Source organism: Phocoena sinus, chromosome 1 (assembly GCF_008692025.1).
Source record: "Phocoena sinus isolate mPhoSin1 chromosome 1, mPhoSin1.pri, whole genome shotgun sequence".
In the NCBI taxonomy this organism is placed as follows: Eukaryota; Metazoa; Chordata; class Mammalia; order Artiodactyla; family Phocoenidae; genus Phocoena; species Phocoena sinus.
In genome coordinates this window covers 79774728-79802587 of record NC_045763.1, presented here as the reverse complement: position 1 = coordinate 79802587, position 27860 = coordinate 79774728, and the positions used below count along the sequence as shown (strand labels likewise).

The window sequence follows — 27860 nt, the reverse complement described above, 5'->3', positions numbered from 1 at the left end:
GGACACTATTTTGTCCCTAATGTCCAGGAGAGTGTCTGACCCATATTTGTCATTCAGTAGGTATTTTTTGATCGAAAGAATAAAGCAATAGAAACAGAATTTATAGAGACATGTTACCTAAATCGAGACAAGCAAAGGAACATATAAGTCTAACAGATGATTCAAGAACCTAGAAGTATATGGATAGACTAAGGTACCGACTACAAAGTGTTTCAATTTCAGATGTAAAAACAGGCCCTCAAACTGCGGCATGAGAGATTTAGGGTAGACAGGAAGAACCTGTTGTTAAATTATTCAATAGACGGTTCTAGAACAAAACCTGTGGGTTGGTCATGCCACTGAGATGTGAAAAATGGGTGCGACTTGCTCTCTGGGGGTGGAGTGCTAGCTGAGAAAGCCCACCGCTGCTCTGCTCGGAGCCTAAGGTGAGTATTTCCCCAGGAGCCAACATCGCTTACTGAAACAGCAGAGTGCCATGTGCTTCCAAAGGGAAAACACAGGTACTGGTATTCAATTAGGAATTACCCACTGGAACACCTGTTGACAGAATCTGGGCTGAGCCGGGCTCCTGAAATTTATTAGAAAATCTTGGGGGAAACAAAACGCAGGGTACATAGAGTGGTGGCTCTCAATGTGTGGAATCAGCTGGAAAGTTTTAAAAATACTAATACCCGGGTCCAGTTAAATCAGAACATACCCCAGGCATGAAGCTGCTTCTTTAAAGGTGCCCAGGTGATTCCAACATGCAGCTGAGGTTGAGATCTATGTCCCTAGACACCTCGTACTTCCTCTTTCTGTGATTAAAAAGTAAACCTATGAACCAGGTGAGGTCTTAAGGAAAAGCTGGAGCTTTATCTGTGCCTACCAAAGCAGAGTTCACTTACTTAAAATGCTTTCAGTACTCTATGAACTCATATTTTCGTATCATGTCTTTAGTTAATAGGTACCTCACCTCTCCCCGGATCACCACATCAGACTGACAGGCTTCCCCAGGCGGCCCACCCTCCTGTGGGAAGAGGGTAACGTTTGACGGGCTCATGACCATAACTGCAGTGTCCTATTTTGGAAGGCTGTGGCTGAGTGTCTTCATAGGCAGTCCAAGATCAACACTCTCCCTACCTGCTCTGTTCACTCCTTCACTCCCCCGGGTTATTTATATATGAATCCATCTCCCCGCCCACACTATAAATTCTGTAAGGGCAGACGCTGCCTTGCACATTTTGGCACTCCCAGCCTCTGACCTCGTTGTCTGAGGAATAATGACAAGGAGCTCCACAGGCATGGCAATGATTTACCCCTCCAGAACATCTTCTAATGTGGATGATGCATCGAACACTAGAACTGTAGTTTTGATGGGGTCCATTTTTACTTTACAGGTGTTTTATTTTAGAATAACAGTGAGTGTGGATCTTACCAGCAAAGATCTCTTTATGAATAAAGAAAAATCCCATCTCCACCACAACATGAGCTAAGGTTTACTATGTGCCTAGACAGTGTCAGGCACATCACATGTATATTATTTAATCCCCGAACATCCCTAGGCTCTAGGTACCCTTACAGAAGAAACTGAGACCTTGGCAGGTTAAACGGCCTGCCTAGGGGTACACAGCAGTAAGTAGAAGAGCCTGGATGCAACCAAGGTGATCTGGTTTTAGAGCCAATTATTCTAAGCAAGTCACTAAACCTAACATTTCATGGATAACAGAATTGAAAATTGAATTTCTTCCTGATTTAATTTAGGAATTAGTTGGCAGGAAAGGGTGTTTTCCCTTACTCTAAAGAAGGGTTTCTTAAAAACTGGGAATGCTACTACTTAACATGTCCTATTAACTTACATTATAATATCAGAGATGCTTTCTTTTAAATTCATATTATATTCAGAGTATAACATATTAAGAGATGTTATCTTTAAACTTTCTGTTTGCTTTTCCATGGTGTTGACTCCTAACTTTTTGGCTTTAAATCTCTTAGCTCTTCAGTCTCTTGGTCAAGCACTTAATAATTTTAAAGAACTTTAAGAGTAGAATCTACCGCATCCCATAGCTAAATGAGAGTACAGCTAGTCTATTTTCCTGTTGTACATCCATATTTTTAATAACAAATGTATAGTTTATTACTTGATAATGAAAGATAATACACAGTTTCAATTTTTATGTCAAATACTTAGTTTAGGAAAGATAATGAAGATTTCTTTAACCTTCTTCATAGGTGATTCTAATATAAAAATACTGACGATGCTTAGGTAGTGTTTCTGCTACTTTCCCCACTTTCACTAAATAAATTAGCTGGAGTATGAGATGTTGAGAGATTGGGAATGACTCTCTTAAAATATCATAGAGATGAAAATTTTTCTCTTTCTTAGATTATAGTCTAAAAACAAATATATTTTAAAACAGGCTTCATTCTAGGTTTCCAAGCAAACACACCCAAATAGATTAATTAATATATCAGAGCCTTAGACTGTTTTCAAATGCTATACCTACACTGCTTATGATGTCATACAAATAATTCTGATTCAGTTTGAATATGTCAACAGGAAGAGGTCTGGCAGAAACAAAATTCTAAGCAAACTAATTATGAGACTTAAGCAATTCCATTACCAGAAATGCTAGTTAAACCAAACAGTAGTGCGGCCAAAGAACATCAAGGAACACCACTGTTTTCAAGACTTGTGGTTTCCTCATATAAGGGACCTATTCTGCTCTTATTTGGATGTGGCACAAGGGGGCTTTTTGAAAGCATGGTATATTTCAATCTAATAAAAAAAATCTCAATACAGCTGAGTGAACGTAAAGTTGCTCGCAGTCAGACACTCACATTCCTCAGTCTCTATAAATATGTCTGCTGCTTGACATCAATAACACACCTTGTTGCCTCACCTAAAACATTCTTGTGTTTGCATATCAAATATTCTAATGTGATCTGGCCCTTTGTGCATGGCTCCAGTTTGGGTCTAATATTCTCTTCCCTTCTATTAAAGAATAGGTCTTCTGAAAATTTTGTAGAAACAGACTGTCATCATACTAAGTAAGCATCTTTCTTCCAAACCACAGTGGCCACTGCTGACTGAGCTTACTAGGCAAAATCATTCATAAAGGTGGGGTATGTTCTTTCTTATGGCATCAGTGAGATATTAATAGCATTTTAATACAAAACCTCAGGGTAATTTGTGCAAATTCTTTTCTCTATGAAGTGATTCTAGTTTTGTACATTTAGGCTGATATGAAATCCTTAGTCCAAAGCAATATATGCCAACAGTAAAACTAATAAAAGTATTCCTGTTATTGCCTTATGGGTATATATTACATCATTGAACATCTGTATTCTGAGAACTCTAAGTTTAGTCATAAGCAGCCACATTAAACTAAAAAGTAAAAATGGAAGTAAGTTATCTCTACTTACCATTTTGTTCAACGTAATGCAGTGGTTAAAATGCAAATTTTACAGCCAGAAAGACCTATGTTTGAAATCTAGGTCTGTGGCAATCTCTTTAAATTATGCACACTTAGAAAAATGCTTGGCAGTAAATATGACAATTATCAACCTCATTATTTAATTAAGAAAATATTAGCTAGGCTTCTCTCCTGGGAAGCTTCTGAATTCTGAAAATCCCACTGACTGTATGTTTCTCTATATCTACTGTTCATGGAATATGCCTAAAAGTACCCCCAAACTGTGGTGTACTCTAAAACATCTGGTAATTTTTTCCACTTACCCCAAGATAGGCCAGTTTCTTCAAATCAACCACCTCTAATTTACCTGTTTTACCTGTCTTTGTTGCATCAATATACTGAAACAAAAACCCATGAAAATGCCAACCTACCCCAATTCTTGAACTAGATATCTGGAAATTTAGAGGTCCCAGATATGCAAATCTGTTAGATCCTCCCCACCCCATTCCTGACTATGTGGCTCCTGAAGTTCCTCGGCACCTAGCATCCCTGGAGCATGACCCAAAGCTTTAAGGAAACCTCAATAGCTAAGACTAGTAAAGATAAGGCCAATGGAGCAGTTCCTAAGAACAAGTGCCCATCCCTACCCCCCACCTTCAGGTGGTTAGACCTGCCAGCACGAAAATCACACCACCGTGGAAAGGCTGCTCCTCTGACTGCTGCCATCCAAGAACACTGCTGCCTTTCTGGGGTCTACAGGATGGCCAGCAGCTGCAGCTGCAGGACTGATCCGTCCCCTTACGGTAGACTTCCTGGAAGCTGAGTCACTATTTCCAGGAGTAGTCACTGAAAGAGCCGTCATGTTGAATCTTCCTTGCAAGGTGCTACCATGGCCCTGTGCTCTTTGTGGCCTGAGCTATAAGATGGCAACACCACGGTAGGAGAGATCACTTATTGTCTCCTGGTATCCAGTGTCTCCTTTTTACAAGGTAATTGATATGTGCCTGTTCCAGCCCCCTTGCAGGCAGGTGTGACCATGTGACTTAGTCCTAGCCAGTGAAATAGAAAAGGTATCTTCAACTCTGAGTTGTGTCCTTAAAGGAAAGGAGCTTGCCCTCAACATACCCTCCTCCTCACTTCTGAAGAGGGTATGTCACTTCAATCAGACCAACAAGGGATACATGATCGCAACGGTGGAACATCAAGACATAAGGAGGCTGAACCCTTGCCATTATAGACCCCCATGATCATGTTCCTACTAGTATGGGAAGGAAAGAATGTCTTTTCTTGTTTAAGCCACTATTAGGAGGAGGGGGAGGGTATCTCTGACATCATTTGAACTCATAACTCTTAGCCACATGTGGCAGTGCTCACACTGGGGTAGGTGAATGCATCCACGTGAGGAGTGTGAGAAGCCATAAGATATACATGTGTATTCTCTAGGTACACAGACTTTACTCAAGGATTCTGGATTAAAAGTGTTATACTGAAACCAACGGGGACATGGTTTCATATGTTTTTGAAAGTTAAAATACAAGATAATAAATGAAATTTGGTGCTGCAGACAGAATATTTCTAGCTCTATGCCAGGTTCCTGAAATAAGCAGAAAATCTCTTCTATCCTGAGGGAGGCTCTGATGGAAAGTAGGAGGTGTATTAGTTGTAGAAAGGATATTTAACTACAAGTCCAAGGTTCTAGACTCAACTCCACTTCTGACTATACTATATGAGACAAGTCCTGCTGCTCTGTGCTTTTAGGTTTATGAAACAGAGCCACATGTCTACGTGTCCAGTCAACACACTGCCATACACACACACACACACACTCTTGGGTTGCACGGGGGATAAAGATGACTTAGACATGATCTTGGAAGGCAATGAGATGCTAGGAGTTGTAATCCAGGAATAATGACATCCAAGTGGAAGCCTTCCCAAAAAAGGCCACTCACTACCTGGCAACCTATTGTGAAGTTCTTTAGTGGAAAAATTCTACAATTTGCACAGAACTCCCAAACAACTTTCTATGGTTCACTATTAAATGAGAAGACAATTATAAATTACCTGCTACTTAGGGAATGCCTCCACATATAAATGCCTTTATAAGAGAGATATAAAGAAGACAAATACACAATGAAAGGAGCAAATGAACACAGACAAAAGCCTAAAGCAGGAGAAACATGCAAAGCAAAGAGCAAATCACTTAAAAAAACCTCTAAATTATAATTAATCTTTTCAGGGAGCTAGCAGAAGATATTGTGTCCATAAACATATCAGAAAAAGCTTGGAAATTAAAAATAAGATAATTAAAATGTCAACATCAGGGTTAGATTATAATGTTGAGAAAATTCATCTTGAAGTAGAACAAAAAGGCAAATGGGGAAGAAACAATAGATTATAATACAGATTACAGATCCAATATCTGAAAAACAAAAATTTCACAAAGATTATAAAGAGAAAGTGAGTAGAGAAATTACACAGAAAATACTGAAAGAAAATTTTCTCAAATTGCAGAATATGAGACTCAATATTTTTAAAAAGGATGACCAAAGTGTCCAGCATGAGGAATAACTAAAGCCCCATACCATCATGAGGTGTTGGAGCATCAAGGATAAAGAGAAGATCCTGAAAGCTTCTGGGAGATAAAGGGGGTTAGAGGGCATATATGAAGAAACAAAATTCAGAACCACTGATATTATTAGACTTCTCAATAACAATACTTACTGGATGCTAAAAAAAAAATGGTTAAAAAAAAAGCCTTTTGGGCTTCCCTGGTGGCGCAGTGGTTGAGAGTCCGCCTGCCGATGCAGGGGACATGGGTTCGTGCCCCAGTCCGGGAAGATCCCACATGCCGTGGAGCGGCTAGGCCCGTGAGCCATGGCCGCTGAGCCTGCGCTCCGCAACGGGAGAGGCCACAACAGTGAGAGGCTCGCGTACCGCAAAAAAAAAAAAAAAAAAAGCCTTTAAAATTCTTAGTGAAAGTAGTTGTCAATTTAGAGTTCAATACCCAACCAAAATAACTTTCAAATCTGAGAGTAGAATGAATAATATATTTCAGACACTGAAAGACTCAGAAAACTCACCTTTATGCATTCTTTCTTTTAAAACTACTGAGGGATGTAAAGGCAATAAAAAGTTCCTCCCTTGAATTCCAGACATACGTCCAGCTGCTGACTTGACATTTACAATTAGATGTTGAACAGGCATTTCAAAATTATTAAGTCCAAAACACAATTCTTTATTTCAACCCCAAATCTGCTATTCCCACAATGTTCTACATTACAGTTCCTCTGGTTTAAAACTTTGGAGTTAATTTTGACCTCTTTATCTTGTACCCAGGTCTATTCTGTCAGCAAAGCCTAGTGGCTCAACTTTTAAAATATATCCAGAATCTGACCATTCCTAATTAATTATACTGCTACATCCCAACCACCAGCATGTCGCATGTGGTTTACTGCAACAGGTTCATAACTAGTCTCCATGCTTCCATCCTTCTCTCCTACAGTCTAGTCTCTACCATTTTTTTCCTCAAAGCGTGCCTTTTTTAGAAAGTCAGTGAAAATAAGTATTCTTATTTTCATAAGAATACTACACATGATTTGCCTTTTTAACTCACATTCTCTGGTGAATGTACAGAGGAATTTTCTGGAGGCTACATGATGTTAGTGAACAGACTGAATGCCAGGCATTAAAGAAATATGTAAAAATTTAAAACAATGTCATTGTCTTTCTTTGGGGGAAAATATAGTTATTTTCATAAAAATATATTATTTGTGTTAACATGTTTTCTTATTATTTTAAAATAAGTTAATACTTAACAGTTTAAAATTTCTAATATGGTAAATATCTACAAATATAACCCACATAAAGCTCTTTGGGAGTCTTCAATAATTTTTTAAGATTACAAAGGCCCTGAGGCCAAAAAGTTTGGCTAATGGCTTCTCTATACTGCAGCCAGAGTGATCCTTTTAAAACTCAAGTCATACTATGACCCTCATTTGCTTAAAACCTTCTAATGGCTCCTCACTTCACTCACAGTAGAGGAGGACAAGACACTTCATGAGTCTACGGTACCTTCTCCTAATAACTACTATTCTCCCCTTGCTCAGTGCCTTCCACCCTCATTGGCCTTCTTGCTGTTGCCCCATCATGCCAGGGATATGCCTTTGTATTTGCTGTTCTCTCCTCGGATATGGATGGCTCCCTCCCTTCCTCCAGGTCTTTGCCTTATGAGCCATATTTTTTGTTGTTTCTCTTTCCAGATATTTAAATACTTGCAAATATTTCCCTATTCTTTTATGGTAGTGCTACCTCTTATCTTTGCCACACATATATTTGTTTACCCTACCCCACCTGTCACAGAGTATGTCCCGAGGACAGTGGCTGGTTTTTAATCTCCTCAAAGGAGAGCAGATCTGGTGGTGGTTTGCACCTAGTTATGGTCCTGAACTGAAAACACATGGCTGAACTCAAGGGATTATCCGGCTAAACCTTCAGGAAAGAATATACTCAACGCAGGGCAGAGAGCCCCAACTCTATTCAAATTCTGAAAACAAAGACCCAGTCTCTATGAATTTGTGGAAAGCCTGATGACTTGGTGTCAGAAAATTCTTTTTAAATTCATATACTGCAGGAGAGACCTTCAAGACGGCAGAGGAGTTAGATGTGGAGATCACCTTCCTCCCCACAAATACATCAGAAATACATCTACACGTGTAACAACTCCTACAGAACACCTGCTGAACACTGGCAAAAGACCTCAGACTTCCCAAAAGGCAAGAAACTCCCCACGTACCTGGGTGGGGCAAAAGAAAAAAGAAAAATCAGAGACAAAAGAATAGGGATGGGACCTGCACCAGTGGGAGGGAGCCGAGAAGAAGGAAAGGTTTCCACACACTAAGAAGCCCCTTCGCGGGCGGAGATAGGGGATGGCGGAGGGGGAACGCTTCGGAGCCACGGAAGAGAGTGCAGCAATAGCGGGGCAGAGGGCAAAGCGGAGAGATTCCCGCACAGAGGATCGGTGCCGACCGGCACTCACCAGCCCGAGAGGCTTGTCTGCTTTCCCGCCGGGGCAGGCGGGGGCTGGGAGCTGAGGCTCAGGCTTCGGTTGGATTGCAGGGATTGGACTGGGGTTGGCAGTGTGAACACAGCCTGAAGGAAGCTAGTGCACCACGGCTAGCTGGGAGGGAGTCCGGGAAAAACTCTGGAGCTGCCGAAGAGGCAAGAGACCACAGCTTTGGGGTGCGCGAGGAGAGGGGATTCAGAGCACCACTTAAACAAGCTCCAGAGACGGGAGCGAGCCACGGCTATCAGCGCAGACCCCAGAGACGGGCGTGGGACATTAAGGCTGCTGCTGCCGCCACCAAGAAGACTGTGTGCAAGCACAGGTCACTCTCCACACCTCCCCTGCCGGGATCCTGTGCAGCCCGCCACTGCCAGAGTCCTGTGATCCAGGGAAAACTTCCCCGGGAGAACGCACGGCGCGCCTCAGGCTGGTGCAACGTCACGTGGGCCTCTACCGCCGCAGGCCCATCCCGCACTCCGTGCCCCTCCCTCCCCCCGGCCTGAGTGAGCCAGAGCCCCCGAATCAGCGGCTCCTTTAACCCCGTCCTGTCTGAGCAAAGAACAGATGCCCTCAGGTGACCTACACACAGGGGCGGGGCCAAATCCAAAGCTGAACCCTGGGAGCTGTGAGAACAAAGAAGAGAAAGGGAAATCTCTCCCAGCAGCCTCAGGAGCAGCGGATTAAATCTCCACAATCAACTTCATGTACCCTGCATCTGTGGAATACATGAATAGACAACCAATCATCCCAAAATTGAGGCGGTGAACTTTGGGAGCAACTGTAGACTTGGGGTTTGCTTGCTGCATCTAAGTTGTTCCTGGCTTTATGTTTATCTTAGTTTAGTATTTAGAGTTTATTATCATTGGTAGATTTGTTCATTGATTTGGTTGTTCTCATCCTCCTTTTTTTTTATACATATATATATATTTTTTTCCTTTTTCTCTTTTTATGAGTGTATATGTGTATGCTTCTTTCTATGATTTTGTCTGTAGACCTCTCCTTTTACCATTTGTCCTAGGGTTCTGTCTGTCCGTTCTTTTTACTATAGTTTTTAGCGCTTGTTAACATTGGTGGATTTGTTTTTTGGTGTGGTTACTGTCTTCTTTCTTTCTTTTTAAATTACTTTTTAATATTTTTATTTTTAATAATTATTTTTTAATAACTATTTTATTTTTTTCTTTCTTTCTTTTTCTCTCCCTTTTCTTCTGAGCCATGTGGCTGACAGGGTCTTGGTGCTCTGGCCGGGTGTCAGGCCTGTGCCGCTGAGGTGGGAAAGCTGAGTTCAGCACACTGGTCCACGGGAGACCTCACGGCTGCATGTAATATCAAACAGCGAAAGCTCTCCCAGAGATCTCCATCTCAACGCTAAGACACAGCTCCACTCAACAACCAGTAAGCTACAGTATTGGACATCCTATGCCAAACAACTAGCAAGACAGGAACACTACCCCACCCATTAGCAGAGAGGCTGCCTAAAATTATAATAAGGTCACAGACACCCCAAAACACACCACTGGAGGCGGTCCTACCCACAAGAAAGACAAGATCCAGCCTCATCCACTAGACCACAGGCACTAGTCCCCTCCACCAGAAAGCCTACACAACCCACTAAACCAACCTTAACCACCAGGGGTAGATACCAAAAACAACGGGAACTACGAACCTGCAGCCTGCAAAAAGGAGACTCCAAACACAGTAAGTTAAGCAAAATGAGAAGACAGAGAAACACACAGCAGATGAAGAAGCAAGTTAAAAACCCACGAGGCCAAACAAATGAAGAGGAAATAGGCAGTCTACCTGAAAAAGCATTCAGAGTAATGATAGTAAAGATGTTCCTAAACCTTGCAAGTAGAATGGAGAAAATACAAGAAACGTTTAACAAGGACCCAGAAGAACTAAAGAGCAAACAAACAATCATGAACAGCACAATAAATGAAATTAAAAGTTCTCTAGAAGGAATCAATAGCAGAATAACTGAGGCAGAAGACCGCATAACTGACCTGGAAGATAAAATAGTGGAAATAACTACTCCAGAGCAGAATAAAGAAAAAAGAATGAAAAGAATTCAGGACAGTCTTAGAGACCTCTGGAACAACATTAAACGCATCAACCTTCAAATTATAGGGGTCCCAAAAGAAGAAGGGAAAAAGAAAGGGACTGAGAAAATATTTGAAGAGATTATAGTTGAAAACTTCCCTAATATGGGAAAGGAAATAGTCAGTCAAATCCAGGAAGCGCAGAGAGTCCCATACAGGATAAATCCAATGAGAAACATGCCAAGACACATATTAATAAAACTATCAAAAATTAAATACAAAGAAAAAATATTAAAAGCAGCAAGGGAAAAACAACAAATAACATACAAGGGAATCGCCATAAGGTTAACAGCTGATATTTCAGCAGAAACTCTGCAAGCCAGAAGGGAGTGGCAGGACATACTTAAAATGATGAAGGGGAAAAACCTACAACCAAGATTACCCAGCAAGGATCTCATTCAGATGTGACAGAGAAACTAAAACCTTTACAGCCAAGCAAAAGCTAAGAGAATTCAGCACCACCAAACCAGCTTTACAACAAATGCTAAAGGAACTTCTCTAGGCAGGAAACACAAGAGAAGGAAAAGACCTACAATAACAAACCCAAAACAATTAGGAAAATGAAAATCGGAACATACATATCGATAATTACCTTAAATGTAAATGGATTAAATGCTCCCACCAAAAGACACAGACTGGCTGAATGGATACAAAAACAGGACCCATATATATTCTGTCTACAAGAGACCCACTTCAGACCTAGGGACACATACAGACTGAAAGTGATGGGACGGAAAAAGATATTCCATGCAAATGGAAATCAGAAGAAAGCTGGAGTAGCAATTCTCACATCAGACAAAATAGACTTTAAAATAAAGACTATTACAAGAGACAAAGAAGGACACTACGTAATGATTAAGGGATCAATCCAAGAAATAGATATAACAATTGTAAATATTTATGCAACCAACATAGGAGCACCTCAACACATAAGGCAAATGCTAAAAGACATAAAAGGGGAAATCGACAGTAAAACAATCATAGTGGGGACTTTAACACCCCACTTTCACCAATGGACAGATCATACAAAATGAAAATAAATAAGGAAACACAAGCTTTAAATGATACATTAAACAAGATGGACTTAATTGATATTTATAGGACATTCCATCCAAAAACAACAGAATACACTTTCTTCTCAAGTGCTCATGGAACATTCTCCAGGACAGATCATATCCTGAGTCACAAATCAAGCCTTGTTAAATTTAAGAAAATTGAAATTGTATCAAGTATCTTTTCTGACCACAATGCTGTGAGAGTAGATATCAATTACAGGAAAAAATCTGTAAAAAATACAAGCACGTGGAGGCTAATCAGTACACTACTAAATAACCAAGGGATCACTGAAGAAATTAAACAGGAAATCAAAAAATATCAAGAAACAAATGACAATGAAAACATGATGACCCGAAACCTATGGGTTGCAGCAAAAGCAGTTCTAAGAGGGAAGTTTATAGGAATACACTCCGACCTCAAGAAACAAGAAACAATTCAAATAAACAACCTAACCTTACACCGAAAGCAATTAGAGAAAGAAGAACAAAAAACCCCCCAAAGTTGGGCTTCCCTGGTGGCGCAGTGGTTGAGAGTCTGCCTGCTGATGCAGGGGACATGGGTTCGTGCCCCGGTCTGGGAAGATCCCACATGCCGCGGAGCAGCTGGGCCCGTGAGCCATGGCCGCTGAGCCTGTGCGTCCAGAGCCTGTGTTCCGCAACAGGAGAGGCCACAACAGTGAGAGGCCTGCATAACGCAATAAATAAATAAATAAATAAATGAAACCCAAAGTTAGCAGAAGGAAAGAAATCATCAAATGAGATCAGCAATAAATGAAAAAGAAATAAAGGACACAATAGCAAAGATCAATAAAACTAAAATCTGTTTTTTTGTGAAGATAAACAAAATTGATAAACCATTAGGCAGACTCATCAAGAAAAAAAGGGAGAAGACTCAAATCAATTGAAGTAGAAATGAAAAAGGAGAAGTAAAAACTGACACTGCAGAAATACAAAGGATCATGAGATATTACTACAAGCAACTATACGCCAATAAAATGGACAATCTGGCAGAAAATCACAAATTCTTAGGAAAGCACATCCTTGTGAGACTGAACCAGGAAGAAATAGAAAATATAAACAGACCAATCACAAGCACTGAAATTGAAACTGTGATTAAAAATCTTCCAACAAACAAAAGCCCAGGACCAGATGGCTTCACAGGCAAATTCTATCAAACATTTAGAGAAGAGCTAACACCTATCCTTCTCAAACTCTTCCAAAATATAGCAGAGGGAGGAACATTCCCAAACTCATTCTACAAGGCCACGATCACCCTGATATCAAAACCAGAAAAAGATGTCACAAAGAAAGAAAACTACAAGCCAATATCACTGATGAACATAGATGTAAAAATCCCCAACAAATTACTAGCAAACAGAAACCAACAGCACATTAAAAGGATCATATACCATGATCAAGTGGGGTTTTTCCCAGGGATGCAAGGATTCTTCAATATACACAAATCAATCAATGTGATACAACATATTAACAAATTGAAGGAGAAGAACCATATGGTTACCTCAATAGATGCAGAAAAAGCTTTTGACAAAGTTCAACACACATTTATGATAAAAACCCTCCAGACAGTAGGCATAGAGGGAACTTACCTCAACATAATAAAGGCCATATATGACAAACCCACAGGCAACATCGTCCTCAATGGTGAAAAACTGAAACCATTTCCTCTAAGATCAGGAATAAGACAAGGTTGTCCACTCTCACCCCTATTATTCAACATGGTTTTGGAAGTTTTAGCCACACCAACCAGAGAAGAAAAGGAAATAAAAGGAATCCAAATCGGAAAAGAAGAAGTAAAGCTGTCACTGTTTGCAGATGACATGATACTATACATAGAGAATCCTAAAGATGCTACCAGAAAACTACTAGAGCTAATCAACGAATTTGGTAAAGTAGCAGGATACAAAATTAATGCACAGAAATCTCTTGCATTCCTATACATTAATGATGAAGAATCTGAAAGAGAAATTAAGGAAACACTCCCATTTACCACTGCAACAAAAAGAATAAAATACCTAGGAATAAACCTACCTAAGGAGACAAACTACCTGTATACAGAAAACTATAAGACCCTGATGAAAGAAATTAAAGATGACACAAACAGATGGAGAGATATATCACGTTCTTGGATTGGAAGAATCAACATTGTGAAAATGACTATACTACGCAAAACAATCTACAGATTCCATGCAATCCCTATCAAACTACCAATGGCATTTTTCACAGAACTAGAACAAAAAATTTCAAAATTTGTATGGAAACACAGAAGACCCCGAATAGCCAAAGCAATCTTGAGAAAGAAAAACGGAGCTGGAGGAATCAGGCTCCTGGACTTCAGACTATACTACAAAACTACAGTAATCAAGACAGTATGGTACTGGCACAAAAACAGAAATGTAGATCAATGGAACAGGATAGAAAGCCCAGAGATTAACCCACGCATATATGGTCACCTTATTTTTGATAAAGGAGACAATATACAATGGAGAAAAGACAGCCTCTTCAATAAGTGGTGCTTGGAAAACTGGACAGCCACATGTAAAAGAATGAAATTAGAACACTCCCTAACACCATACACAAAAATAAATTCATAATGGATTAAAGACCTAAATGTAAGGCCAGACACTATCAAACTCTTGGAGGAAAACATAGTCAGAACACCCTATGACATAAATCACAGCAAGATCCTTTTTGACCCCCCTCTTAGAGAAATGGAAATAAAAACAAAAATAAAAAATGGGACCTAATGAAACTTAAAAGTTTGCAGAGCAAAGGAAACCATAACCAAGATGAAAAGACAACCCTCAGAATGGGAGAAAATATTTGCAAATGAAGCAACTGACAACGGATTAACCTCCAAAATTTACAAGCAGCTCATGTTACTCAATATCAAAAAAACAAACAACCCAATCCAAAAATGGGCAGAAGACCTTAATAGACATTTCTCCAAAGGTATACAGATTGCCAAGAAACACATGAAAGGATGCTCAACATCACTAATCATTAGAGAAACGCAAATCAAAACTACGAGGTATCACCTAACACCAGTCAGAATTGACATCATCAAAAAATCTACAAACAATAAATGCTGGAGAGGGTGTGGAGAAAAGGGAACCCTCTTGCACTGTTGGTGGGAATGTACATTGATACAGCCACTATGGAGAACAGTATGGAGGCTCCTTAAAAAATTAAAAATAGAACTACCATATGACCCAGCAATCCCACTACTGGGCATATACCCTGAGAAAACCATAATTCCAAAAGAGTCATGTACCAAAATGTTCATTGCAGCTCTATTTACAATAGCCAGGATATGGAAGCAACTTAAGTGTCCATTGACAGATGAATGGATAATGAAGATGTGGCACATATATACAATGGAATATTACTCAGCCATAAAAAGAAATGAAATTGAGTTATTTGTAGTGAGGTGGATGGACCTAGAGTCTGTCATACAGAGTGATGTAAGTCAGAAAGAGGAAAACAAATACCATATGCTAATACATATATATAGAATCTAAAAAAAAAAAAATTCATATGCTGTAAGTTAAACTTCTTTCTCCTTTCAGAAGATATATACAATCATTCTTTAGATTCCATTGGAGATCCCTTCACATCACTGGAAGTAATTAAATTTTTGCTTGTCTTCCTTGTCTTAGCTGAAATATCCCAGTTCCTTTCATTTACTCCACATAGATTCAGTTTTTCAATGCTGTAACCCTCTTTGTCATGGTGTTTTGACTCTTTTCCAAGTTTTTCATCTTCCTATTTATTTGTGTAGTCCTAAATTAAAGTGTAATAGTGTGACATCAAAAGAACCCAAATCTACTTTTCTTTTATTATAACGTACTGTATGCTTTTAATATGTACTAATATGTTGCCTTATAAAAAACAAATTTCCAAATCTGTTTGTGTAATATAACTTGCAACCTCCTCCCAGAAATTAATGTTCCTGATACAATGCTTAATTAATTGATTCTCATGAACTTTAATGACATTAAGAAATTCTGGGAAATTAGTTACCACCCAAGCAGTTAATAAACTGTCAACCAAGAGTTTAGTAGTCTTTATCCAAATATTATTTTATTTTGATGTTGAATCTAACACTTTTCTAACCATTTTCTTTTCCTATAAAATGTCCCTACCAAGTGCAAATCTTTGAATTAGCCTACTAGAGAGCTTTTTTTTTTTTTAAACAGGAAATCTATTGTAACTCTTTGATACATGCTAAGTACAAAGTTTTTTGTTTTTTGCTTTTCAAATGCAGGGATCAATAAACTTATTCTATAGAAGGAGAGACAGTAAATATTTAGGCCTTATAGGTCACATCTGGTCTATGTTGCATATTCTTTAAATTTTTTAAACAACCCTTCAAAAATGTAAAAACCAATCTCAGCAAGTGGGCCATACAAAAACAGGTTGCAGACCCAAACTATGCAGGCCACAGTTTGCCAATTTCTGTTGTAATGGTTCTTGGAGGTCCCATGGAGATTTGCTCATCTCAAAAGAGCAGCCTCTGGATCAAGGAACTTCATGGCATGTACACTATTGAGATCCCTTGCTTCTCTTCCTGAGCCTGGGATGTTTTGCTGATCTACGGCAATTTGAGCCCTTGAATGTCAAAGTCTAGTGCCTATCTGAAAGCACTCCTGTTCTACTGGGCTTATGGTGATTTACTATCTAAGTTGAGAGCTTGGAGAGTAGGCTGGGCCTTAAGAATTGGTTAAACTTGGGGTTGGAGTTAAAGCAGAACTCCTCCCCAGGATGAGATCAGAGAGGTATTTTGATATCTGAATGAAATAAAGAACTCCCAAGAAGGGAAGTCAAGTGTAGACCCCAAAGTTTCCAACCCATATTTTAAATTTGAGAACTTCCATGGCCAGTGTTTTGAATTTGACTCATTCAATGGCCAAATGTCTGTTATTATACTAAGAAAACCAAAGCCCTTATAAAGTAAGTTTAGGATGAGCAACTATGCATTTTTAGGGAAAAAGGTATCTAAAACTTGGAAGTGAGGCAAAGGGAGGGCAGAATATCCTTTTATTATTATCTTGAAGAACTGTTTAACTGGCTTACGCAAGGATAATTTAGGGAAATACTCTTTTTTTTTTTTTTTTTGACTTGCTAATTACTACTCATTACATTCCAGACTTGCAGATTTTTGTTCGGTAGAAAAGAAAACCCAAAACATATGTTTTTTATTGCCCTGAAGGATGTTACCTAGTTTTGTGTCTAACCTAGCAATGTTATTCTAACATTCCTTTTTAAAATAGTTCCTGGAATGCTCTTTAAACCAAACGCTTTGCCATCTTGCCAGCTCCTTCATTAAGGAGTTGAATAAATCTTTGACATGTTCGTTCTATATTCATTTGAGTCATGTTTAACTTTTCGAAAATTATCCCTTGACAACATTCACAGAAGTCCTATTGTGTTTTGCTTATAGTAGGTTTGTGTATATACTTGCACTTGTATTTGCATTTGTCTAACTTAATAATGTACGTAGGAATTGGTTCAGAGGTTTTCTGTATATTTGCCTGTTTCTGTAAGTGGTTATTTATAGTGCTCTGTTTTTTTGTGGTCAGTGATTTCTTCGGGCACCTACTAGACGTATAGCTTCTCCCTTCCTTCGAATACCTCTAAGAATGAAAGTTAAGTGGTCACAGAAGTTTGTCCTGTGTGTGATAGGAAAACACCTCCTTAAAAAATAGATTCACTTTGAAATGAAGGGAGAAGGGGAAATCTGCCTGGGTGATTTCATAAGAGTGTGTAGGAAAGAGTTAAGGGAAATTTCTCCTAGGTCTGATAGTGAATTAAAAGAGTAGTTCTAGTAGACCAAAACTGATAGAATCTACAGTTTAAAAAGATAGTCCCTCTATCACCATCCTGGGCAAAAGAGTAGTGCCTGAAAGAATGTTAGCCAGTGAAAGGTGTTTTACTTTTAAAAGTGCCTTTACCTCTTTCCAGAGGGAAATTAACAAGACTGTAAAGACTCAAAGGAATGAATTCACATATTCCAAGCAGGAGATAATAAACATGTATATCTAGAATAAGAGAATATGAAAAATATTCACCACTGTCCCACAAGAAAAAGAAGAAAAATGCACAAAAGGGAAGTTTGGAGGTAGTGGTGGTATCCAGGTCACTAATGATAAGGAACTAAAAATATATGCAAATAGTTTTCTGGTCGGCCTTCAGTAGCTCTTTCTATATTTCTCAATCAGAACTTTTAATTCAAAGAGATTCAGTAGTACTTTAACAGTACTTCGCAAACTATGACTGAATTATATAAAATTCAAAGTTCAACTGATATTCCTGATAATGAGTACTTGGACAAGTTAAACTATTTTGTTAAATTTCATTAAAAAGACAGTTAAATGTCTTAGTCCTGATTTTATTCTAGTTTGGGAGATGATGAAAAAATTATACTTCATTTATATCAAAATGCTAATAAACACACAGACACCATATGACCCAGCAATTCCACTTCTGCACATATCTGTCCAAGAGAAATGAAAACAAATGTCCACACAAAACCTTGTATATGAATGTTCACAGGAGCGTTACTCCTCATAACTCCAAAGTAGAAACAACCTGAATGTCTATCAATTGATGAATGGAAAAAGAAAATACGGTATACCCATATAATGGAATATTATTTGGCAACTCAAAGTAATGGTGTAATGATACATGCTACAACTCGGATGAATCTTAAATATATGCTAAGTAAAAGAAGCCAGTCACAAAAGACTACATATTATGTGATACCATCTACATGAGGATGAATCTTAAATATATGCTAAGTAAAAGAAGCCAGTCACAAAAGACTACATATTATGTGATACCATCTACATGAAATGTCCAGAATAGGTAAATCCACAGAGACAGAGGATAGATTAGGGGCTGCCTAGAGCTTGGGAGAAGAAGTGGGGGTATGGTGGGGAGTAAGAGCTAATGCGTACAGGCTTTTTTGGGGGGTCATGAGAATGTTCTAAGATAGATTACGGTAATGGTTGTACAATTCTGTAATTATTCTAAAAACCACTGAATTGTACACTTTAAACAAATAAATTTTATAGAAGGTAGGTTATACCTCAGTAAAGCTGTTAAAATGTATTTTAGTTCATGCATGACTGATCTGTCCTCTGATAGGATGCCTATTTAATTGGAAGTTACTAACTTCTTGATATTTGTCTCATAGGTCAGATCATTTTGTTGTTGTTGTCGTTGAATTATGTTTTATTTGGCAGATAAAACTGAGGACACAGCATCTCAGATAGTTCTAAGAGACTGCTCCCTAGATCATTATTTACACTAAAGATTTAGGTCTTTGTAGATATGTTCAACAACACTGAATTATAACTAGTGCCAATTTATTTAATGTTTGTTGTACTCCTGCAGTAATATGAAACCATGGAATGTCATATTTCCCTGATACGTTTTTAATATGAACTGTGATTATATCATTTTTAAGTGGCAATGTAAATTGTAATTAAACATAATTAATATTAAGACCTGGGACTAATATTATAATTAGATAATGAATAACCTTTGGCAAATACTATCATATGATGGTTTTAACCTATGTATCATATCTATACATAAATATAATTTGTTCTTCATAACATTTAAATAATAATACGATAATAATTGTCTTATATAACATGCTTTATAAAATTAATTTTATCTTAAAAACCAAAGCATAACACATTAAATACTGTCATCCACCATGTTTTTAGTTTATGTGATTTATATGATAAATAACACATATTGAGGTAAAATTATTTTTAATTAGCTTAATAGAATAGGTAACTGGTAACTGAGGAAAAAAAATTTTCTCAATATGAAGCTGTAAAATTATTTACTTACCACATAGTCTACCTAGTTGCTAAAAGATATTTTTTCACTCACCCAAACCAAATGTGTTCTTTCAGAAGGGGCAATTAGCTTTCCTGCTTTTGTGCTGATTTTTGATAATTCAAAATTATAAATAACTGAAAACAAACAAGCAGAATAATGAAGAGATTCCTGGCCTCTAGAGAAATTAAAATTCTGAGATTTCTTAAACACTTTCTTAGTTGTAGTTAATAAGCCAGCCATCAATAATGGCCTTCTTTTATCATTGGGCATCTACATTCTTATCTGGCAACATTTTAAAATGTTGCTTTGAGATTGTTTCAAATTTGGAGCAATAGAAAAAGGAGCAGTTTTTTAATATTCAAAACATGTTTGAGACACACTAGACAGCCTCTAGGGAGCACCAAAGGTGTGCTCCCTCTCCTATAATCCAGGATGTGGCACTCATAAGTAAAAAAGATGCTGGAAATAATTTGTTGTAATTGATTTGCTCCTTAAATTCCTTAATTAGTCAACAGTAGGCTGTTCTGCTTATTGAAGTACATTAGGGGAAAGCTGTCAAGTAAAAAAAAGTTAGATAAAATGTTAGTGATGTGATTATGTTATCAGATACCCTTTCAGGATAAGTAAAATCATCTTCAGTTTCAGGTACAAGGGCTGACTGAAACAGTCACCGTCAACAGATTTACTTCAAAGATTTTGTTTGTAAATTTTAAATACCCACATGTCAGTTAGAGATTAGTGTGGCATCTATCTATATTTGTTGCTTTGTAGATTCCTTGGGATGTGGAATCCTGATTTCAAACACAAAGTCTGTAAGGAGAGATACTTTTACTTCTTCCTTTCCACTCTTTATGTCTTTAGTTTTTTTCATCCTTATTGCACCGGCTAGCCTCCTGCATGTTCTTGAATGGGGATAAGACTTGTCCTTGGAAACCAGCTAAAGAGGTAATCAGTTAACTGTCAACTGTTAGGCAAGAGTCTAATGACCTTGAACCCACATTTTTTTAATCTAACCTAACAATGATACCTAACCAGCCATATGCTTATAAAATGTCCCTAGTCAGGATGAATTTTAAAACTGACCTACCAGAAATCTTTTCTCTTATATGTAAGACTAAAGTAAAACTTTAACACATACTCATAAATGATTTGTCCAAAAAGTGTTTTCTAACAGTCTATTCAGTCGTACAGTTATCTATCACCATCTCTTTAGGATTAATTTTACTTTTGCCCTAATGGCATGTAGCTGGTCTTTCTCCATCTTGCATTTCATTCATGTAGTCATTCAACAAATATTTACTGGTCCTTTGCTAACATACACTGTTCTAAAGACTGGTGATACAAAAATGAACATAACAAAACAAACAAAAATCTAGTATATTTGTATGGTTGGTTTATTTCGTTTTCTTCAAGTTACAATTCTATACTTTCCTTAAATGAATTTCACTGCTCAGTTTTGACTGTTTCCTTTCATTTTTATTTCATTTTGCCAAGCTCATTTCCAGTCTTTCCTTCAACACTGTACTTCTCTGACCACTGTGGAGCCACTCACAGAAATATAACACGTTATGTTATCCAGATCCTTAGATAAAATGCTTAAACACTCAACACACATCCAAACCCTAGACACACCTCCAGCTGCTACCTCCTCAACTTTAACCATTTTCTGGTTACAGGGATCCACATAGCTGTGCATTAACTAGAAAGGTTTTTTGTATGCTGTACAGTATTTCCTAACTTTGCTGACTTTAAGAACATTATCCTGGATCTTGCTAATTTCTGTACAGTATTTCCTAACTTTGCTGACTTTAAGAACATTATCCTGGACCTTGCTAATTTCAAGGGCAATAATACAAATTAGCTTGCTGGTTTTTCCTAGCGAAGCTATCCTCATAGTTATTTTTAAAAATCAAGGTGTTATTAGCTAAAAAATCCCCTATTGTATTTTTCCAGGAGTTGGATTTATAGGTTATATCTTTCCCATTAAAAAAAAAAGATATTTGAACCTGTTTCTAATTTTCATAAATCTCTAAGGTATTTGAGGAAGAATAGTTAGTAATTTTTATTGATTTGACAAGTTCTTCATACATACAGGGAGAACACAGGACCCAAAAGCTTTCGTCTATTTAGCTTATTTAGTGACTTTTATCTAGGATTGGTTTTGATGTTCTGACTTCATATTTTATATAGTACTCCAAATTTCCAATTACATATAGAAATATTTCTGTATACATATTTCATGACCCTATTGAGAAGAATAACTTCTAATTACACTCTCAAATTTCATTTCTAGAATTTAAAATAATAGAAAGGGAAATGGATACACTCTAAGATGTTAGAAACTTTACTGTAAAATGTACCGTTAAACATTTATTCCACAACTGTTTCTTGAGCAGCTCTGTCCCAGGCACTGTACAGGTGCTGTGGATACAGAAGTGAGCGAGACAGAAATGGCCTATATGGCCTCTGCCCCCGTGGGACTTTCAGTGCAGCTCCAAAAATCAAACAGAGAAAAGATGTTGAAAAACAAGGATGTTTCTGGAGGTTTGAGGGGAAAGGAGAGGGAAAAGAACAATATGGTTAAAATAAAAGCTGAAGAAGAGGATGAGCTGTTGTCGGGGAAGGCGCATGCAAAGGCTGAGAGCCTCCAAATGTTGAAAGAAGCCAAGCTCCTCTAACCCTAACAGTTCTGAGGTTCCACATCAAAAGCCCAAGCTCATGCTCCCCAGGGAACCAAAGCAAGGAACCGAACATGAAAAAGCTGAGTGACTTCAGAAGCCCCACCCCTACCCCCAAATATCTACTTGTTATGAGTTAAAATCTCTTAGATAGAGAACATAGTATTTCATAATAATAAATAACTACTGTAAAATGCAAATGCTCTAATAAATACAAACTAATTTATACTCATGTGTAATTGACCAGTCACAAGAATGAATGTTTAGTATCAGAGCCTTCCCGGCATAATAGAAGTAAGTAAATAAAAGATGCTGAGTATTTAAAGTTTGGGGAGGGCTTCCCACCCAGAAACAAAACAACACAGGTAAAGGTGGCTTTGGAAGATAACTTAATGAATTTAATAATTTTGCCAAGATGAAACTGGGACAATTGGAAGACATATTTTTACAAACATATTTCAGCTTGAGAGCCAATAAAGTATACTTCTTTTTAAAGGAAAAAAATGTATATGTATATACTGTTCTTCATGTCTTTTAGTTCCATATGGCTCTTTTATGGTTTTCAAACATAATCTACAATCATGCTCTACCATGTGTTCTCAACAGGGGGGCAATCCTGTCCCTGTCAAAAATTGGGTCTGTGGGGCAGGGTAAACGAATCTTCAGGTTTGTAGCCTGCCAACAGGCCCCAGTACATAAATGGGTATACCAGTGTATCTGTGGCATTACAATGTATCTAAAAAAGAACTCTGGAGGGAGGGTAGTAATGAACTAAAGATTGAGAAATGCTTCCCTAAGAGCTTCCTTATTCGCTCTTGTGCTTCCAGCTCTCGGGCAGTGTTTGGGTTTAGCCAAACTAATTTTCGTCCTTGCTCTTCCAACCAACCCCTCTCCAGTATGGGCAGAGCTTGGGTTCTTCTGAGTTCTTAGAAGGGTTCTTTAAAGAACATATAGTTCTCCTGGATGCCTTTGACCCCAAATACTTCAGTCATCTGGAACACTTTCAGTTGTTTCTCTAAGCTTTACAGCATTTTTCTTAAAATTGTTTTTTGAATTTCGCCGATTTCCTCTTTTCTTTTCTTAACTCTGTTCATTTTCTAAATATTACCATGTCTCTACCAACTGCCACTCACAGACTATAGAATATTTTAAAAGGACACCCATCCAACACTAGAAAGGGATCCTAAATTCACTCCCAGAACTTGTGACAGTGTGTTACAGTTCTAAGTAAAGAGCCCAAGTTATTTTTTGTTTCATGCCTGATATTGGAAATGAGTTCAGTTATTCTCTATCTTTTAATATGTTTGGGAAATTTTCAATATACCTGCCAAACTATCTACTTTAAGAAAAGCTCTGAGATTACCCTCTTGCCCTTCTGTGCCAGCGCTGGGAGCAAATGGGAGTATATTAATGTTCTAGATGTTCAAGGCCACACAGGAGAGGCAGAAAACAGGATAGTGCATTTGCCAAAAAATACAAATTCCATCCCATTGAAATATGGCTAGTAATGTTCTAAAAAATGTGCAGAGTGAGCAAAGGAAAAACTACATAAGGTGAGTAAATGTTTATAAGTCAAGATTATAAAAAAAGGATATGATACAAAAGTTAAAGATGCTAAAAACCAGATAAGGTCTTTATACCAAAGAGTGAATCACTGACAACATGGACTAATCGCTATAGGCACGTAAAATACACAAATGTAAAATAAAGCAGAAATTTCGATCCGTGCTAGAATACAGTAACCCCTACTATTTATTAAGCATCTACTTGGTGGACAGGAGCTGTCCTTCACATGCATTGTTACATTTAATCTACACAGTGACCCAGCTAGGTAGGCTTTATTAATAACCCCATCACACACAAAGAATCTGGGGCTCAGAGAAGCTCAATAATGTGAGTTCGTTGGCGCTTGTATTGGGCAATAGCGCCAGAATTTGTATCAGCTTTTCTTATCTTGAGGCCATGCCCTTTACCCTATGCCAGTCTAGAACGATTTACATTTTAAGAGAAATTAAGTGAATTCGAGGTGCATAGTGATGTCACCTCACATATTGGTTGCAATATGCTTTCATGAGTGTTCTGGGGCTAGAGATATAGCCAGCACTCCAGGGACTGAGTATAAAGTCTTTGGGAGTGTGTTGCAGCCCACGAGGCCATCATTATCATGTGGATGAGAAGAGCTGATGAGCAGGAGTGAAATGTTCATTAGGTTAAGCTCTACATCAGTCATTTAATAGAAATCAGTGGCAAGAACAGGGATTTGGGAAACAGATGGCCCTGATTCCAAATTCGAATTCTGCTGTATACAAGTTACATGGAAAACCCTGGACAGGTGACTTAAACTTCCTTGATCTCCATTTCCTCATACAGTCATTACGGTAAGTTAACAAAAATTTATGTAGGAAAAAGAAAAAGAGGCAGCTTTGGATAAAAAAGTAAATCATTAAGACTAGAGGCTTTGGATATACGTATTCGTATAACAGATTTACTTTGCTGTACACCTGAAACTAACACAACATTGTAAATCAATTATACCCCAATAAAACTTTTAAAAAATATACTAGAGGCTTGGCTTCGTTCAAGCATTAACTTAGCTGTAGAGTCTTGGGTAAGTCACAAACTCTGAGCCTTTTTCTTCTGTGAAATGTGAATGGCCATCTACCTTAAGGGTTTGTTGTCAGATTCTGAGATAACGTGTCAGACACCTACAGCAACTAGACCGTATTATAGTGGTGCTCCATATTAAATTATTAACACAACACTTGGCAAAATAAGTGTGTGTTTCCACTCTATTTCTTTTTAAACTTGGGCTTTATTATAAAGTCATTGGTGACTACAACTTAAAAATACTACAGACTTTTAAGAATCATTAAAAATTTGGTAAAAATTAGATACCTTAGAAGTTAAAAATATTGCTAACTTTGTAGTTTTTTAAAAGATAAACTTCCTATAAGTGGAAAACTATTCATTCTTTTCTCTTACAGTTCCTCATACTTTTTACTTTTACTAAAAGCATTCCCTTCTAAACACACACTTCATTAGGTAAGTGCCTAATCAATCTGAGAAATAAGAGATTAGTACCATTAACAAAGGCTTTGATAATTTTATTAATAAGGAAGTTGTTAAACATGGTTGCTACCTCTGATATGGTTGTTGGGTTAGTGGGCCTTATCTGTGGTCAGTCTATTATGTGAACCATGAAAAACATCCATCCTTGCAAAGCTGCTTCCCACCTCTACCTCAAAAGCAAACAAACACACTGACCTAAAGAGTGTATAATCACTCGAAAGTAAAGCAAATCAGGGTCACATCCAGGGTCTTCCCTATTTAAGCAAGTCACAAGAAATGCAAATATCACAGATAAGAGTTGTATACATCTAATCTGTTATCTATGTCCACACACCCAACACATGGTTTATGAATCTGAGCAAATTTTGGGAAGTTCGGCTTACCTTTGGGGCTTACATAAATCATTAAAAAATAGAGAGAAAAACACATAAAGCTGATTGGCTCTGACGATTCTGCAGTATTGTGCCGAGAGAGTTAAGACCACTTGTCCTCATCTCTCATCTGGATGGCATTTTAATGACTTGTCCATGAAGAAACCTCAGGTATGCCTTAGGAAACCACTACATACCTGTCCGGAAATGTGACCGTTGGTTAAGGCTCCATTTCTTACACTATCGATGGCTTGTAAGAAGCGTGTGACTAAAATAGGGCTGCCATTTCCTTTACCTATTCCTCCCCCATAAGGCTGCATGAAATAGTCATTCAAGTCTCCCTCTGCCCAACACCGGCACTCCCACACAGGTTGATCGGGTCTTACTTTTTACTTTAAGGTGGATGGGGACTTGAAAGTGTTTCCTAACTGGTTTGCTGGGAGTTTAAAATGCTTAAAAAGAATTCGAAAGTGAAGTTTGGCCCTAACCCTCTGAAATATCCGTCCTGCGATGTGGGCTAGGTGTCCGTGGCATTCAAAGCTAGGTACAGAGCGAGGTTTTGAAGGGACTGGAATCTGATGTACCCCGGCAGGCGTGGGTGGGGGAGGGAAGAACTGGCGGAGGGAGAGAAGGAATTACGGTCTACAGAGCACATCCTAAGGTTGCTGAGTTGCTAACTCCATCCCTCACCATCTCGTCGTTGAGAACCAGCTGGAAAGGGCAAGACCGGCGAGCCTGGGTTTGGGTCGAAGGCAGCGGTCCTGGCCTCGACCGCCGGCCTAGACACCTGGCTTCTGGGGCCCGCGCGATCCGGCGAAACCCTCTCTCCCCTAGGGTCCTGCTGGGGAGCAGACATCACGCTCTCGTTCCCTTCGGAGACCTTCTAATTCCTCTCTCTCTCCGAAAGTGCTAACTTCAGGGTTCGGGGGCGGCAAGGGAAGAGCAGACCAGAAGGGGCAGGCCCTGGGGTCTCAGGAGTTTTTAAGGTAGAACGACGATCGCTCCCAGCGTGGCCCCGTTTTCTCCTGGTCCCCCGGCCCCATCCCCCCAGGTCCGCAGAACCTGCCGCGCTGCGCTTGGCGCCAGGATGGGGTCTCTCGCCCGACGCTGGGGCTGGCGTGGGGAAGGGTGGGGAAGGGGTTGGCGGGTCCACGAGCCCCAGCAGCGTATGGCTCCAGGGACCACACGCTGGGCAGGAGACTACAGTCTGCCCTCCCGAGAGCCGGGGAAAGGCAGGGACGCGAGCGAGGCGGGGCGAGTCGTGGCCCCAGCGCACCTAGCGGACTGAGCCGCCGGTCCTCGGCGGGCCGTCCCTCTCCATCCCATCCCTCGGCGGTCCCCGCCCTTACCTCTAGGCGAGAGGGTGCCGTCTGCAAAGGGTGCTGGGGAGCGGCGAGCCGTCCCCCGGCCGGGCTCAGCGGCGGCCAGCGACAGCGGGGTCGCTCGCGGGGCCGCTGCTCATGGCTCGTCGCGCTCAGAGCACTGCGGCTGCGGCCACTGAGGCGCCTTCCTCCTAGTCCTCTTCGCGGGCTCCGAGCCGGGACGCAGCTAACGCCACAGCCTCGCAGCCCTCCGCCCCTCCGCCTCCCCGGCCGCGGATGGAGCCGCCTCCAGCGCCGCCCTGCAAGCAGCCGGGCCAGCGGCAGCCAGCGCCCCCCAGCGCCCGGCCCCGGGTCGCCGCGCCGCCCACCGGTCGGCTCCGCCGTCCCAGCCTCCTGTGACGCAGGCCACCGCGCCCGGGAACTTCCTCCCCCGCGGAGACCACCCCAAGCCCGGGCCGGCCGCCAAGGGGACTTCCTTCAGAACACGGAAGAAAATCTCCCGCCGCTTCCCGGCGGGGCCACTGCGGTCTCTATGACGCCCACCTGGCGGCCAGTGCCGGGGGAATCGGCTGGGGCTAATACCTTCCGCCATCCCTAACAATCCGCGGAAAACCCGAGGCTTCCCTGCGCTCGGCGCTCGCTCCACAACCGCAGCTCCTCCCCTGGGTAAGTTAGAGGGGAGCAGCTACCCCTAAAAATAGCCCTTCTGGGAGCTCCTCGGAAGGACTTGGGTCAGGATAGAGATAATCCCTCTTCATTATCATCCTCCCCGCACAGAAGAACAGAACGGTGGGAAGGGGTGGTGGGACGCACCGAAGGAGACAGAGGACAAAGGCAAAAACCAGTTTTTCTGGACCATAAAGCCCATGAGCCGGTCGCTTGACACCTAAGCTTCCTGTCCAGCAGGAGCCCCCAAGTTCCCGGACCTTAACAACAGGGC

At 39.8% G+C, this 27860-nt stretch overlaps 1 protein-coding gene across 1 annotated transcript in view; it reads right to left on the bottom strand.

Moving 5' to 3' along the window:
• Positions 1 to 27237, bottom strand: part of LRRC8C (leucine rich repeat containing 8 VRAC subunit C) — a 92966-nt gene extending 65729 nt beyond the window's left edge. The window contains exon 1 of the mRNA XM_032610514.1: positions 26948 to 27237. The gene's annotated coding sequence lies outside the window, so the exon portion shown is untranslated. The remainder of the gene's footprint in view (positions 1 to 26947) is intronic.
• Positions 27238 to 27860: the final 623 nt, after the last annotated feature.